Source organism: Mesoplodon mirus (assembly GCF_964341445.2).
Source record: "Mesoplodon mirus genome assembly, chromosome: 17".
Lineage (NCBI taxonomy): Eukaryota > Metazoa > Chordata > Mammalia > Artiodactyla > Ziphiidae > Mesoplodon > Mesoplodon mirus.
The window spans coordinates 16,114,607-16,129,132 of NC_138993.1; the positions used below are offsets into that span (position 1 = coordinate 16,114,607).

Here is a 14,526-nt window from a genome sequence, read left to right on the forward strand (position 1 = left end):
TTTATCCTTCCTCTTGACATCTATGAAGAGACCACAGCACATATGAGTATTGTTTAAATAAATTCTGAGTTTTGTTCATTCTACTGGTGGGAGCGATCCTCAAGTTGTGTTCTGTGTGTGTAGGTATGACCTCTTCTGATGTCATAAACTCAAGAAAGAGGCAAGTCTTCACAAAATGTTGCCAGAGACTGGAGCACGGAGAGGTGGGAGGTGAAACCCCAACAGTGCTCTGGTCCTTGGCCTCCTTGATCTGGATTTAGGGGAGTCTAGAGGTTTTTGAGAGTCCAGAGCATTATTAGTGGTAACGATGCCCTCTGCCCTATGAAAGCAATTCGGGAACCAGGCAAGAGGCTTTCCTATAGGAACCTCAAGCTGGTCACCTGGCCAGGCAGATTCCCTAATTGCATGTGGTGCTCCATGTTTATATAACCTTTATTATTCCTAATTGGAAAGGAGGGACATGCTCTAAATAATATTTCCTCTCACCTCCCAGCTCAAAGAAAAAATATACCACTTTTTACCTTTCCTCAACTTACGGTATCTGGGGGTGGAGTAAAGAAACATTTCCAAAAGCTGAAATAAAATTGTTAGCATTATTAGCAATTTTGTAACACACTTCCTCTAGGTAGGGCACAGTATATATGGCAGAGAAACACAGGAAGCAATTGGGCAATGTCAGGGAAGCTAATAATGAATTCGCCAGTGAGAAGTACTCTGCAAATAATCACATTGATGATAGCACCACAACTCTCCTGGAGGGCCCAGGATTCAGTTAGAAGACAGCCAAGGTGTTAGATGCTAGCATCTGTCATTAGAGTCGCAAAAGCAGCAGAAGACAGGCTCTCCGACCTTAGCAGAGTCACACAGCAATGGAATAGCTAGAAACTATGCATAATATAACCTAGTGTAGTATAAATTATGCATCTGTGATAGCACTGTAGCAACGTTATTTCACTGATTACTGAGTGATCGGTGTGGAATGATATCAATCAGGAAAGGCTCTCGAAGGGGTGAGTCACGGATTTTTAAACAAGTGGTTGATGTAATGTGGATGGTACTCAAAAAATATTATCTTAGCAACTGTGTAGAGAATGAACTGAGACGGGGGAGCACAAAGCAGGGAGATCAGGTAGGAGGTGGTAATGCAGACGAGGTGACGGGAGCGTGGACTGGTGTGTGGGCTGTGAAATGGAGCTGGGATGGTTTAGAGAAGGCAATGCAGAGGACTGCATCACACCGTGGGCTTTGCAAACAAGCTGACTCGGGCTCCAAGCCTGGCTCCCCCACTGACTAGCTGAGTTACTTGAGTACCTAACCTACCTGCTATAAGGCTATTCCCTCATCTACAAAATGCACTCATGGGTGTTTGTCGTTTTTGAAGTGCATTATCTAGACATCCTTCCTAATTTGAATGAATCCCAATGGGATTGGGAAGCCACAAAAGAGAAGCTGTTCCTCATGCTTTGAGTAGAGCCAGTTGATGCTCTCCCTCCTCTCTGTGCTGGGGGGTAGTGATGCAAAGGCACTGTGGTCAGCTTGAGAATCTTCGAAGTCTCTGTGGTGAGATTAGCATCCGGAGGCATGGCGGGGCGTGTCCTGGGAATGGTAGCTGAGGTTGGATCCCAACTTTGTGCTCTGCTTGTTCCCTTGGCTCTTCCCTGAACCTAGTCCTCGACCTTCCTATAACTTCTGTGAGTTGCCTGATAACTTTCCAGTAAATTGCTTTTCTACTTAAGACATCTGTTGCCTGCTACCAAGAACACTGACTACAACGTGACCTCACAGGGCTATTTGAAGGTTGAGTAAGATGGTGTGTATAAAGCCTTTTGCCCAGTACCTGCCACAGGTAAATGCCTGCTAAATGGTTGATCCAAGGAAAAAACAAAGAAAGCATTTGTGACAGAATAGACTTTGATGACTCATTAGATGTGAGAGAAGAATAAAAAGGGAGAACGGGGAAGATAACCCTGTTTACCAACCTGCCTTCCACATCCCTGTTCTGTGTCTAACAAGAGTATGGAAGCCAACAGAAGGACGACCTGCTTAAAACAGGTTAGAGAGTAATGGCAAAGTACCGAATTAGCCTGTTGATTGAGAACATGGCGTTTTACTGACACGACAAAGTCTAAACGTGTTCACCCGGCACACAAGGCATTTTATAACCCTGTCCGGACCTTCCTTTCTAGCCCGGATACTTGCCACTCGCTGAAAAGCAGCCACCATGGAGTCGGAGCAAGCTGCTTGGTGTCCCATGAACGCACCATGTTATTCTGATCTTCACTGCCTTTGCCCGCTGTATTCTCCCTGCTTGGAATGTCTTTCTCCACCTCCCTCAACTTCAACTCCTTATTTAAGACGTGGGTTACATATTTTCTCCTCCATGAAGCCCTTCCTAACTCTTTCCAAGCAGAGTTACTTGCTCCTACCTCTGGGCTCCCACGGAATTCCGCTCATGCCTCCCTGATAGCAAGGACCACATTTTATTCCAACGTCCTCTTCATGTCTCTTTCATTGCCCCGTGTGGTCCCAGACCCCAGGGATGACAGATTGGTCATCCCTGCATCCTCATCCCCTGATGTTATGTGACCTGTAGACAGTACTTCACAGGCTTGCTGTCGGACACCCAGAACATTTCTTTATATACTTGCTTAGAGATAAAAGGGTTTGCTTGTGAGAGAATGAACCAGATTCAACAATCCACGCACAAAAATTAGTCCTGTTCGTTATTTGTTCACGCATTATGAAATAATCACGGTCCTTTAGCTTCCTAGCTCCTGAAGAGCAAGGTTCTGTTTTAATTCACTTTGTACCAACATGGTTTTGCACCAAGAAGTGCAGTAAAGGAATTTAAGGGGCTGCTTGGGTGTAACCAAAGAGATGTTGTAAATAAGCTGCAGAAGCCATGGTTGGAGACCCTGGGCTGCCAGAAGCCAAGCCAGAAGCCTTGGTTAGGTTTTTCTATAGACTCTCTACAGCTCTGATCCCCATGATTCAACCAAATCACCTTTCTCAAATAGGCTCCGCTAATGAAAATAAAGATTCTCCTTTGCATTTCCTCAAGTTAGGCATAAGTACCAGGTTCCAGAGGAGCATAGCCTTGACGCCAAAATTTAGTTTTATCTTCCATTGTCCTAAGCAACTATTCCTTTTCATTGTATTAAAAAGATTTTAGAGGGGCTTCCCTGGTGGCGCAGTGGTTGAGAGTCTGCCTGCCAATGCAGGAGACATGGGCTCGAGCCCTGGTCTGGGAGGATCCCACATGCCACGGAGCAACTGGGCCCGTGAGCCACAACTACTGAGCCTGCATGTCTGGAGCTTGTGCTCCGCAACAAGAGAGGCCGCAGTAGGAGAGGCCGCGACAGTGAGAGGCCCGCGCACCGCGATGAAGAGTGGCCCCTGCTCGCCACAACTAGAGAAAGCCCTCACACAGAAACGAAGACCCAACACAGCCAAAACTAAATAAATAAATTAATTTAAAAAAAAAGATTTTAGAGCTTTCACTTTTAAGTTATTTTTGAGTAGATAACACATTACTGTGATCCAAAATTCAAAACTACACAGTGTAGGAGACTTCCCTGGTGGCACAGTGGATAATACTCCACACTCCCAATGCAGGGGCCTGGGTTCGATCCCTGGTCAGGGAACTAGATCCCGCATGCATGCTGCAACTAACAGTTCACATTGCCACAACTAAGGAGCCCATGTGCTGCAACTAAGGAGCCTGCCTACCATAACTAAGACCCAGTGCAACCAAATAAGTAAATAAATAAAAACTACACAGTGTAAAGTGTTCCCCCCTAAAATGTAACCTAGCCATCAAGCTTCCCTTACCATGAGCAACCAAAGCTATCTCTTTCTCATGCATTCTTCCAGAGATATTTTATGCATGTAAGGAAATATTTTTAATTTCCTACTGCCTTTTACACAAAAGTTAAAGTAGTACACACAGTTCTGCATCTTGCTTCTTTTCACTAAATAAGATATCATGTAGATCTTTTCATATCAGTATCTATCTTTTTTCCTAGCTGCATAATATTCCATTGCACAAGTGAACAATAATCTGTTAGGCCAGTCTCCCATGAATGGACCTTCTGTTTTTTTCCCTAATCCTTTCTATTTTATAAACAATTCAGCAGCTCTTTTAAACCTCTCATCAAACTTCCTACCAGCCTCTGCCTCCCTTAGTCTCCAAAAATGCTGTCTCTCTTCACTCACAGAGAAAATAGAGGCCATTACATAGAGATTCCATCAATTTCCTGCCTCCCTTCCACTTTGTGCTTCAAACTCCATCAATACCAAACAGCAGATAGTTCTGAGAATGTGCATGTTCTCTCTTGTTTCTTCTGTACCTTTGTATACGCCATTCCTACTCCCACCATCATTGGTTTGCCTGGGAAACCTCTATCAACCTTTCAAATCCAAGTTTGGATATCATGCCAGAGGGAGTTAATCAGTTGCAGCTGTGTAGTATGTCTGTAGCTTGTTCCTCTCCCTCCATCGTACTTATTATGCCGGTTTGAAATTTGTTTACAAGTCTATGTTCCATAGGTCTGTGAGCACCTTGAGAGCTAATTCATATCAGGATGCCTAGCACTTAGCATAATCTGGTAATAGAAGCTACTCAATAAATATTTGTGGAATAAATGAATGGGGGAGACGTAAGCACACTGTGTAATGACAAGTATTTGCAAAAGAGCAGAATGAGTCTTCAGTTTGCATAGTGTAGCAGAAACAGCTTTGGACCAGAAACCAAGAGAACCAATTCTGGTCCATGGAAGCAGGAAAGTCTTTCCACATGTTCATTGCTGTATCCTCAATGCTTAGAAGAATGGCTGACTTGATTGGTGCTGAGAAAGAATGAGGCTTTGTGGTACATTTGTCTTTGAATCTGCCAAAGACACGCTTTATTTCAAATAGTTTGCAGGGAGAAAGCTAGAACCAGAGAGTCTGTAGTTTTTGGACTAAAAACAGAACATACCTAACACCCCATCGTAGGTAAACTATCATAAGGCCAGAGAATTTATTACCAGCTTAAGTTGAACAAATTCAATCAATTGACTTTTATTACAAATATATCTTATAGATTAAATGAACACATTTCGCATAGCCACAGGTTTTTCCAAGCTTAGAGGTAACGTGCTTAATTTGGGAAATGAAATAAAAACCTTATAGATGATCTTGGCTCCTCCTCTGTGACACTAAAAAATAGCAATAGTGTAACAGTCAGAGACAGAACCCCTAAGAATTTAAACTGAAATAAGACCTTTACCCACCCCTGGCCTGTCTTCTAACAGGACTCTTTGTTCATTGCTCTCCCGCGGTCACCAGCACGCAGATATTCTTCTGCCCTCCCTTCCTTTTCTTACCAAACAGGAGTAGCACGCACATTAATGTCAATTCTCCACCAGTTCGTGAAAATAAGATTCTTTAGGGAATTCCCTGGTGGTCCAGTGGTTAGGACTCCACGCTTTCACTGTCCATCCCCGGTCGAGGAATTAAGAACCCGCCAGCCACGGGGCGTGGCCAAAAAAAAAAAAGCATTGAATTTAAAAAAAGAAGATTCTTTTATCCTAATGCTTCTGATCAAACATCATGGTGACCCATAGATTGTTTTTAGACCAAGACTGAATCAAACTTTTATATTTATAATTTTTATTTCCACAATGTTCAATAAGTATGTGTTGATTGACTGCATGAGTATTTGGCAGACAGAGTATTAATTAGCTCTGTAACCTTGGGCAAATTTCATTGAACTTTTCTGAGCCTCATTATCCTCATCTATACAATCGAGTTTGATTGATGTATTTTTCAAATTATTTTTAATAGCTTAAACCCTTTCTTCAAACAAAATCCTAGGCAGAACACAATATACAGGACAGAAAAAAGTGGAGGTACTCTAGATAGAATAGGTTTGGGGGCCCTAAGACTCCTTGCTTCACCTCCTCCTTCCCTACCCTCACTTCAGCTCTGAGCCCCAGGGCTCTGTGAGGCACCATCTAAAAATCCTCTGGAGGGGCTTCCCTGTTGGCGCAGTGGTTGAGAGTCCCCCTGCCGATGCAGGGCCCCGGTCTGGGAAGATCCCACATGCCACGGAGCGGCTAGGCCCGTGAGCCATGGCCACTGAGCCTGCGCGTCTGGAGCCTGTGCTCCGCAACGGGAGAGGCCACAATGGTGAGAGGCCCACGTACCGCAAAAAAAAAAAAAAAAAAAAAATCCTCTGGACTAGGGAACTCCCTGGCAGTACAGTGGTTAGGACTCCATGCTTTCACTGCCAAGGGCTGGGTTCAATCCCTGGTCGGGGAACTAACATCCCACAAGCTGCCCAGTGCCGCGAAAATATAAATAAATAAATAAATAAAAATTTAAAAATAAGATAAAAATCCTCTGGACTAGATGATTATATACATGACGTTGACTCCCAGACTGGTAAAGAAACTTACAGTCATATAGGTCCTGAGATTCCCAGCCTTAGGAATTAAACAAGATAGAGCTACACAGGCAAATGAAAATATGAATTTCTTTGCTTTGGGTCAACCAACAGCAGCTGATTATTTAATGCTAAGCAGAATTCAAAATTATATATAGTGTTGATAAATTAACAATGAACATGCTAACAGTGAACAATGAACATGGTAACAAATTATGACAAATAACTTTTGGTAGATAAAATTTCTCAACATATTATAAAAATGAGTGGGAGTAATAAAAGGAACCCCTGGGGAGTGAAAAGGTTGAGACTCATGATGAATTCCATTTTCTTCCTTTTCATACATATAAAATGAGGCAGAGAAAGATGAAATGTCCTGCCTAAGCTCCCACAGCTTACTTAGTGGCAGAACACAGCGCTTGCCATTTCCAGCCCACTGTTCTTTTCCGACCGTGTTGGATTTCTATGTAAGGTTAGACTTCCACCTTTATGTGTCTGGGATCTGTGGTCACACAGCTACAGAATGATAGAAAGTCCTCATTATCTCAGCATTCATTATCTGAATCCCTGAAGTTTGAAGTTATGAAGGAGAGTAAAAGTCATCATAACTTAGAAACGTTTACTTATCAAATGACTACTTGTAAATACCCATCCCCATTAAACAGTAACATCTATTCTCCCCTTCTAGGGTCAATTTCTTTGTCAAGTCTCGAGTGGATGACTGGATTTTTACACATATTTGACAATACAGTCCAAACACAATGGAAATCAACTACAAAGTGAAATTGCACATCTCACGTGCAATTATGAGATTGATGAAAGAAGGCCAATGAGCTTAGTCCACAGTGAAAGAGGGGAAAAGACATTGACATTGAAGAGGTAGGCAAAGGCCTTGTTTAGGATTAAGATTAGGGATGGCCTTGTGGGTCTCAGTGCTTTTTGTTTTTATTCTGATTGGGATGCGGAATTGGGGGAAGCCTTTAAGCAAGGCAAGTGACAATCAGATTTATCTCTAAAATTTTCATTTGAAACTGGCAAATACACTAAAATACATGATTTTGCAACTGTATTTCTGTGATTTTATCTTATAGATGCAGCTCCACATGATGAAATGACACCTGTATGAAGTTTTTCATTGTTGCATTATTTGTTCAGCAAAAGGCACCTGGTTAAATAAACGATGGTATGATAAGCAGCGGGAAAAACAAATAAGGAAGATCTCTATGTGCTAATATGAAAAGAGCTTTAGGATGTATTGGTAAGTGAAAAAAAGCAAGATACAGAACACTGTAGAATAGTCTCTATAGTAGGCTACCTTTTATGTAATAAGGTGAGAGATATATTTGCATATGCTTGCATTTGCCTTAAAAATCCTAGAAGGATAGGGCTTCCCTGGTGGCGCAGTGGTTTGAGAGTCTGCCTGCCGATGCAGGGGACAAGGGTTTGTGCCCTGGTCCGGGAAGATCCCACATGCCGTGGAGCGGCTGGGCCCGTGAGCCATGGCCGCTGAGCCTGCGTGTCCGGAGCCTGTGCTCCGCAACGGGAGAGGCCACAACAGTGACAGGCCCACGTACCGCAAAAAAAAAAAAAAAAATCTTAGAAGGATAAAAAAAAAGATACCAATGGAAATAAATATCATTAGAGAGTTGGGGTGAGGGATGCAGGAGTAGGTTATAGAGTTCTCTGAACCTACCTTTTTATAGTGTGTTGAACTTCGAACCATGTAAATGTTGTACCTAATAAAAATAAATACATTTAAAAGTCACTCTGGCTGCTCTGTGGAGAGAAGTTGTAGGGACAAAGAGTAGAAGCTGGGAGACCATTAGGAAGGTGGTGAAGTTGGTTGGGCAGGTGTAGATGGTGGCTGGCTCTGGAAGGAAGCAGTGGAGGTGGTGAGACGGAGTCAGGTTGGGGGTGCAGGGCCAGGTGGACTTGCTGATGGATTGGATGTCGCATGTGAGAGAAGAAAAAAAAAAGAAATCAAGGCTAATTCCTAATATTTGTCTTGGGCAGCTGGAGGAGAGAACATGGAGTAGAGGTGGGGAAGGGGCAGGGAAAATGGAGAACCAAGGATCTGTTTTGGACTCATGAAGACTGATATGTCTCTTGGATGTCCAAGTGGAAATGTCCACAACTAGAGAGAAACATCCAAAACAATGAAGACAGCCGAGATGTTTCCAAAGATGAGTTCAACTCCCCATGAGTTTTAACTCAAGGACTGAGAGACTAGGGGAAAATTAATAAAAACCTCAAGCATTTTGTTAAATATCCATCTTCATTTTCACGCTGCACAAATAAAATACAAAGGAAAAATGTCACTTGTGCCATTATAAGATTTTGTTGGAAAAAATCATGTCCAAAAATTCCAGTCAGTCATTTGACTTGTTCTTAGTTCTAAGAGTAAGCCTGTAGTTAACCATTATAGTCTATATTTTGGTAAATATAAAGTAAATATACTTTCACAATTTTTATTTCACTTTTCAAGATAAAACTCAAATCAAAGCTTTTTCACTATTGGGAATTCCCTGGAGGTCCAGTGCTTAGGACTTGGCACTTTCAGTGCTGGGACCCAGGTTCAATTCCTGGTCAGGGAACTAAGATCTCCAAAGCTGAGCAGTATGACCAATAAAAGAAAATAGAAAAACAAAAAAATTTTTTTCACCATTTATTATGAAATGTAAGCAGCCTACCCTAAGGGGCCTTTTAAAAATTACTTTTTAATTAATTAATTTCTTTATTTATTTGGTTGTACCAGGTCTTAGTTGTGGCAGGCGGGCTCCTTAGTTGCAGCTTGCCAGCTCCTTAGTTGTGGCACTCGGGCTCCTTAGTTGTGGCATTCAAACTCTTAGTTTCGGCATGAATGTGGGATCTAGTTCCCTGATCAGGGATCTAACCCAGGCCCCCTGCATTTGGAGTGCGGCATCTTATCCACTGTGCCACCAGGGAAGTCCCTAAGTGGCCTTTTTAGTCCTCCAAATAAGATAGAAAAGTGACAGTGACAGAAACAGAGGGAAACAAATACAATTCAAATTTTTCTCTTGGATACTAAATTCACTTCTTTATTAACAGAATAACTTACTACATAACCTGGATTGATAACAGGGCAAGAGGTGGAGAGTAACAATTATTCCTACTTTACCATTCTAGAAGTCAAATAAATACTTTTTGATTAAAATGCAGAACTGCTTTCTTAAGAATTCTACCTTCAACTATTAATTTGCCTCTCATCTTTTACCTGAGCAGGACAGAGTTGAGAAATGTTCCACTGTTAATGTAAGTCAGGGTATTACTGTCTATAGTGTTCGCTGCAATGCCCAGCATCTTAAAAAATTTCGGGCTGCCAAAACTAATTACCACTGTGGCTTAAACAACAAACATTTATCTCTCAGGTTTCTGGAGGCTGGAAGTCTGAGATCAGGGTGTCAGCATGGCCAGGTACAGGTGAGAGCTCTCTTCCTGGTTACGTTCTCACATGGCCTTTCCTTGGTTCGTTCACGCAGAGAGAGATCTCATGTGTCTCCTCCTCTTCTTATAAAGGCATTAATCCCACGATGGGGGCTTCACCCTCATGACCTAATCTAACCCTGACTACCTCCCAGTTGTCCCACCTCCAAGTGCCATCACGCTGGGAATTATGGTTTTGACCTACGAATTTGGAAAAGGGGGGACACAAACATTCAGTCCGTAACACCCAGCCTAGATCCCCCTTCAGGTTGGAGACCCCCAGGTGCCGGAAGTGTTGGCTGCTGATGGCTTTCAGCTGAGTCCTCTCAAGGACTTGCCTGAAGGAAGCAGCCTTCCTTAAGGTTAGGCCCCTTTCCAAAGGGGTGAGTGATAGGTACAAGTGGAAGAGAGTACAAAGATCCAGCCCTCTTGCCTCAATATGAGACGACTCGGATGAGCCGTCCCACCTCCTGAGCTTCCCATGAGGTCACCTGAGCCCAAACTTCTGCCCCTGTCCTGTTCCCCTGGCTCCCTTATAGGTGTTGTTCCCAATAGACTTCCCGCCCACAAATCTCTGTCTCAGAGTCTGTTTCCTGGTGCCCAACCTAAGACACCAGGAGACCTCATTAAACCGCATATTCAAATAATAAATAACCAAATCATGCAAATTTCTCTACATTTTGTGTCAGTTAAGGCACAGCATATAAAAGGTAAATGTAGTGGAAAATGCCCAGAGTAGCGAGTGCGCTATTGGACCATCCCAGGGCTCGCTTTATGCACTTTGCACATGTCATACACACATTTGTGAGAGGAAAAAACTCTCCCTTACGTCTGTTTGGTCCCATATCTTTTTGTCCGTCACACAGAGTAGTCTCTTTGCTTATTATAACTGACCTCTAAATGCGTTAGATAAGAGAACCAAGTTTTGCTCCCATTCTGCTAGAATTTATTTTTGTTTTTTAAGGATGCATAACAACAGGCAGTCCAATTTCAGTCTGAATATTCTTGGAAGAAATGAGTAAATCACGAAATGAAACAGCCAGCTCGGCAGCTCTCCTTAAGAATTCCCCAGCAGGGGTTATGTGGCTGCATCTAAAAAAAAACAGGCCTTTGTTGCTGAGATGATTTATCATACACATAACAATTCCCAGATCATAGATTCTTTTTGCTAATTTGTTTCCGTCATTGTAATTTATTTAGCCTTCTCCTTTCAAGATCCTTTATAACCATTAGTACGATTTTTAAAATAGCATCGTGCAGGTGGGATTTCACAAAGAATGTTCAGGCACTTCTCTCCCTTTCAGGTCAGTGTTTAGTGAAGTCCAGAGGATTTTTTTTTTCATGGAACCCATGTAGCCTAACTTATATTCAGAGATATAGTCACAAAGAGACTCTGTCTTCAGGACTCTTATTTTTTAATAGCTATTTCTCCATTTATTTCCTTTTTGATTTTTGAATTTTGTCATTCTTTGATAATCATCATTTTATTACATAATTACAGAGAAGATGGAAATGGGATAAATGAAAAAGTGCCCATAATCCTGTCACCGGAACAAACCAGAATCAACACGGGTGGTTTATTTTCTTTCAGACTTTTGCCAAAATAGTGTATATAGTAGCATTTACAATTTTTATAAAATATACTCATGCCATGTTATAATTTAACTTACCAATATGTAATAAATATTGTCCATGTCAATAAATACACCATTAAAATATTGAACAGATGCACACTATTTTATAGTATGGGCATATCATAACTTCTTTAATCAATATCCTGCTATGAAACATTTATATTATTTCCTTTTTCATTACTTTTATAAACAATGTGTAAGTGGACATCCTTGCAAATAAATCTTTGTACAAATAACTGGTTACTTCCCTAGGACAAATTCTTTTTTTGTATTTCCCTAGGACAAATTCTTAGAAGTAGGATTTCTGCATCAAAGAGTAGCTACATATTTAAGATTTTTAAAAATGCTTATTGCTAAATTGTTTCAATTTATATTCCCACCAATAGTGGCTGAGAATGCTCTTTCCCACACTCTTGTCACCCTGAGTATATAATTCTTTTTCATCTTTGCTGATCTAATGATGAAAAATAGGCTCTTGTTTTTAGTTGCATTTGTTTGATTTCTAGTGAGACTAAATTTTTTTTTAAATGTTTATTGACCAAGTACATTGCTTCCTCTGTGAAATGTCTGTTCATGTCCTCTGAACATAAGATACTGACTTCGAATATTTATATTATTGAGTTTTAATAGCCCTGTCTATATATTTATCGTACATCTGTGTGTATTCTACATTTAGAACTACATATACTCTAACAAGTTTTCATCTGGTTTGTCTTAACTTTAAATTTAATTTTCTGGGCATGAAGATTTTTTTTAAGTAGTCAAATGTATCAGTTTTTTTCTTTATAATTCTGCCTATATTACAATGCTGAAAAGAAAGACATTCTGTACCCAAGATTATATAAATTAACTAAGAGAAACTATTTTCTCCTAGTCATTAATGGATTCATTAGAAACTTGTTACATTTAAATCTTTAACCTACTAAACTTTTGATTATATCTGTGAGGTAGGAGTCTAACTTTATTTTTTTTCCTATTGTTTAAGGCAATTATCCCAAACTTATAAAATAATCCATCCTTTCTGTTTTCAACTGAAATGCTGTCATTGATACACGCTAAATTTGTAAATAACTTTAAATCTGCTTCTGGACTTTTCATTCTGATTGGTTGTTCTGTCTGTGAGTCCTTTGCCTATACTATACGTTTAATCAGTATTGTTTTATAATGTGTTTGGGTATCTGATATGACCCTTATCTCCTCTGTATGTTTTTTAAAGACTATATTATCTTTAATGCTACCTCTTCTCCTCTTTTTCAAAATGTCCATTATTCTTACATATGTATTCTTCCATATATACAGATCTTCCTCGACTTACGATGGGGTTACATCCCAATAAACCCAACATAAATTTAAAATACTGTTAAGTCAAAAGTGCATTTAACGCACCTACCCTCTGAACATCGTGGCTTAGCCTAGCCCACCTTACATGTGCTCAGAACACTTGCATTAGCCTACAGTTGGGCAAAATCATCTAATACAAAGCCTATTTTATAATAAAGTGTGGAATATAGCATTAATTTATTGACTATTGTCCTGAGAGTAAAAACCAGAATGGTTGTCTGGGTATAGAATGGTTGTAAGTGTATTGTGATCACGAGGCTGACTGGGAGCTGCAGCTCGCTGCCCAGCATCATGAAAAAGGATCGCTAGCCTGGGAAAAGAGTAAAGTTCAAAATTCTAAGCATGGTTTCTACTGAATGCTTATTGCTTTCGCACTTTCATAAAGTCGAAAAATTGTAAGTCGAACCATCCTATGTCGGGTACGATCTATACTTAATAGAGAAGTTTTCGGTTCACAGCAAAACTAAGAGGAAGGTACAGAGAGATCCCATAAATCCCCTGCCCCCGCGCATTATCAGCATCCCCACAAGAGTGGTACTTTTGTTACAGTGGATGAACTTACATTGACTTATTTCTTCCATATGTATTTTTATACTATACTGTATATTCTTTCATATATTTTTAAATATTTATTTATTTATTTGGCTGCCCTGGGTCTTAGTTGTGGCACACAGGATCTTTTTTAGTTGCAGCATGCGGATCCTTAGTTGCAGCATGTGGGATCTAGTTCCCCGACCGGGGATTGAACCCGGGCCCCCTGCATTGGGAGCGTGGAGTCCTAGCCCTCCTAGCCACCGGACCACCAGGGAAGTCCCTCTTTCATATATTTTTATACTACTTTTGACACATCCTCCTAAAAAGAAATCCTCTGGAATACTACTAAATTTATATGTGAATTTAGGAAGAATTTACTTTTCACAATATTTCAAAATATCTGGAAACATACCCTAAACATTTATTTAGGTCTTTGATTATGACCCTAGATCAGGATTTGTAGATTCCTTACATAGGCCTAAGATATTTCATGTCAAGTTCATTCTTTTCTTTTTTAAAATAAATTTATTTATTTTATTTATTTATTTTTGGCTGTGTTGGGTTTTCGTTGCTGCGCGTGGGCTTTCTCTAGTTGAGGTGAGCGGGGGCTACTCTTTGTTGCGGTGCGCGGGCTTATTGTGGTGGCTTCTCCTGTTGCAGAGCACGGGCTCTAGGCATGTGAGCTCAGTAGTTGTGGCTCACGGACTCTAGAGCGCAGGCTCAGTAGTTGTGGCGCACGGGCTTAGTTGCTCCGTGGCATGTGGGATCTTCCCGGACCAGGGCTCGAACCCGTGTCCCCTGCATTGGCAGGCGGATTCTCCACCACTGTGCCACCAGGGAAGCCCGTCAAGTTCAATCTTAATGCTCTTATTGTTCAATGGGATACTTTTTCATTATACTTCCTAACTCTTACCAAGCCTATTGACAGTTTTTTTTTGTTTGTTTGTTTTGTTTTGTTTTGTTTTTTGCGGTATGCGGGCCTCTCACTGTTGTGGCCTCCCCCGTTGCGGAGCACAGGCTCCGGACGCGCAGGCCCAGCGGCCATGGCTCACGGGCCCAGCCGCTCCGCGGCATATGGGATCCTCCCAGACCGGGGCACAAACCCGCATCCCCCGCATCGGCAGGCGGACTCTCAACCACTGCGCC

General features: G+C 41.3%; 1 long non-coding RNA gene across 3 annotated transcripts in view; it reads left to right on the plus strand.

Moving 5' to 3' along the window:
- Positions 1–14,526, plus strand: part of LOC309792427 — a 49,371-nt gene that overhangs the window by 12,904 nt on the left and 21,941 nt on the right. For 2 of the 3 annotated variants that reach the window (XR_014291712.1, XR_014291713.1), the window contains exons 2-3: positions 7,116–7,306; positions 7,519–7,685. This is a non-coding gene — a long non-coding RNA (uncharacterized lncRNA). Of the gene's footprint in view, positions 1–7,115; positions 7,307–7,518; positions 8,726–14,526 lie in introns of those variants that run through there. The other variant, XR_014291714.1, reaches the window with a different exon arrangement.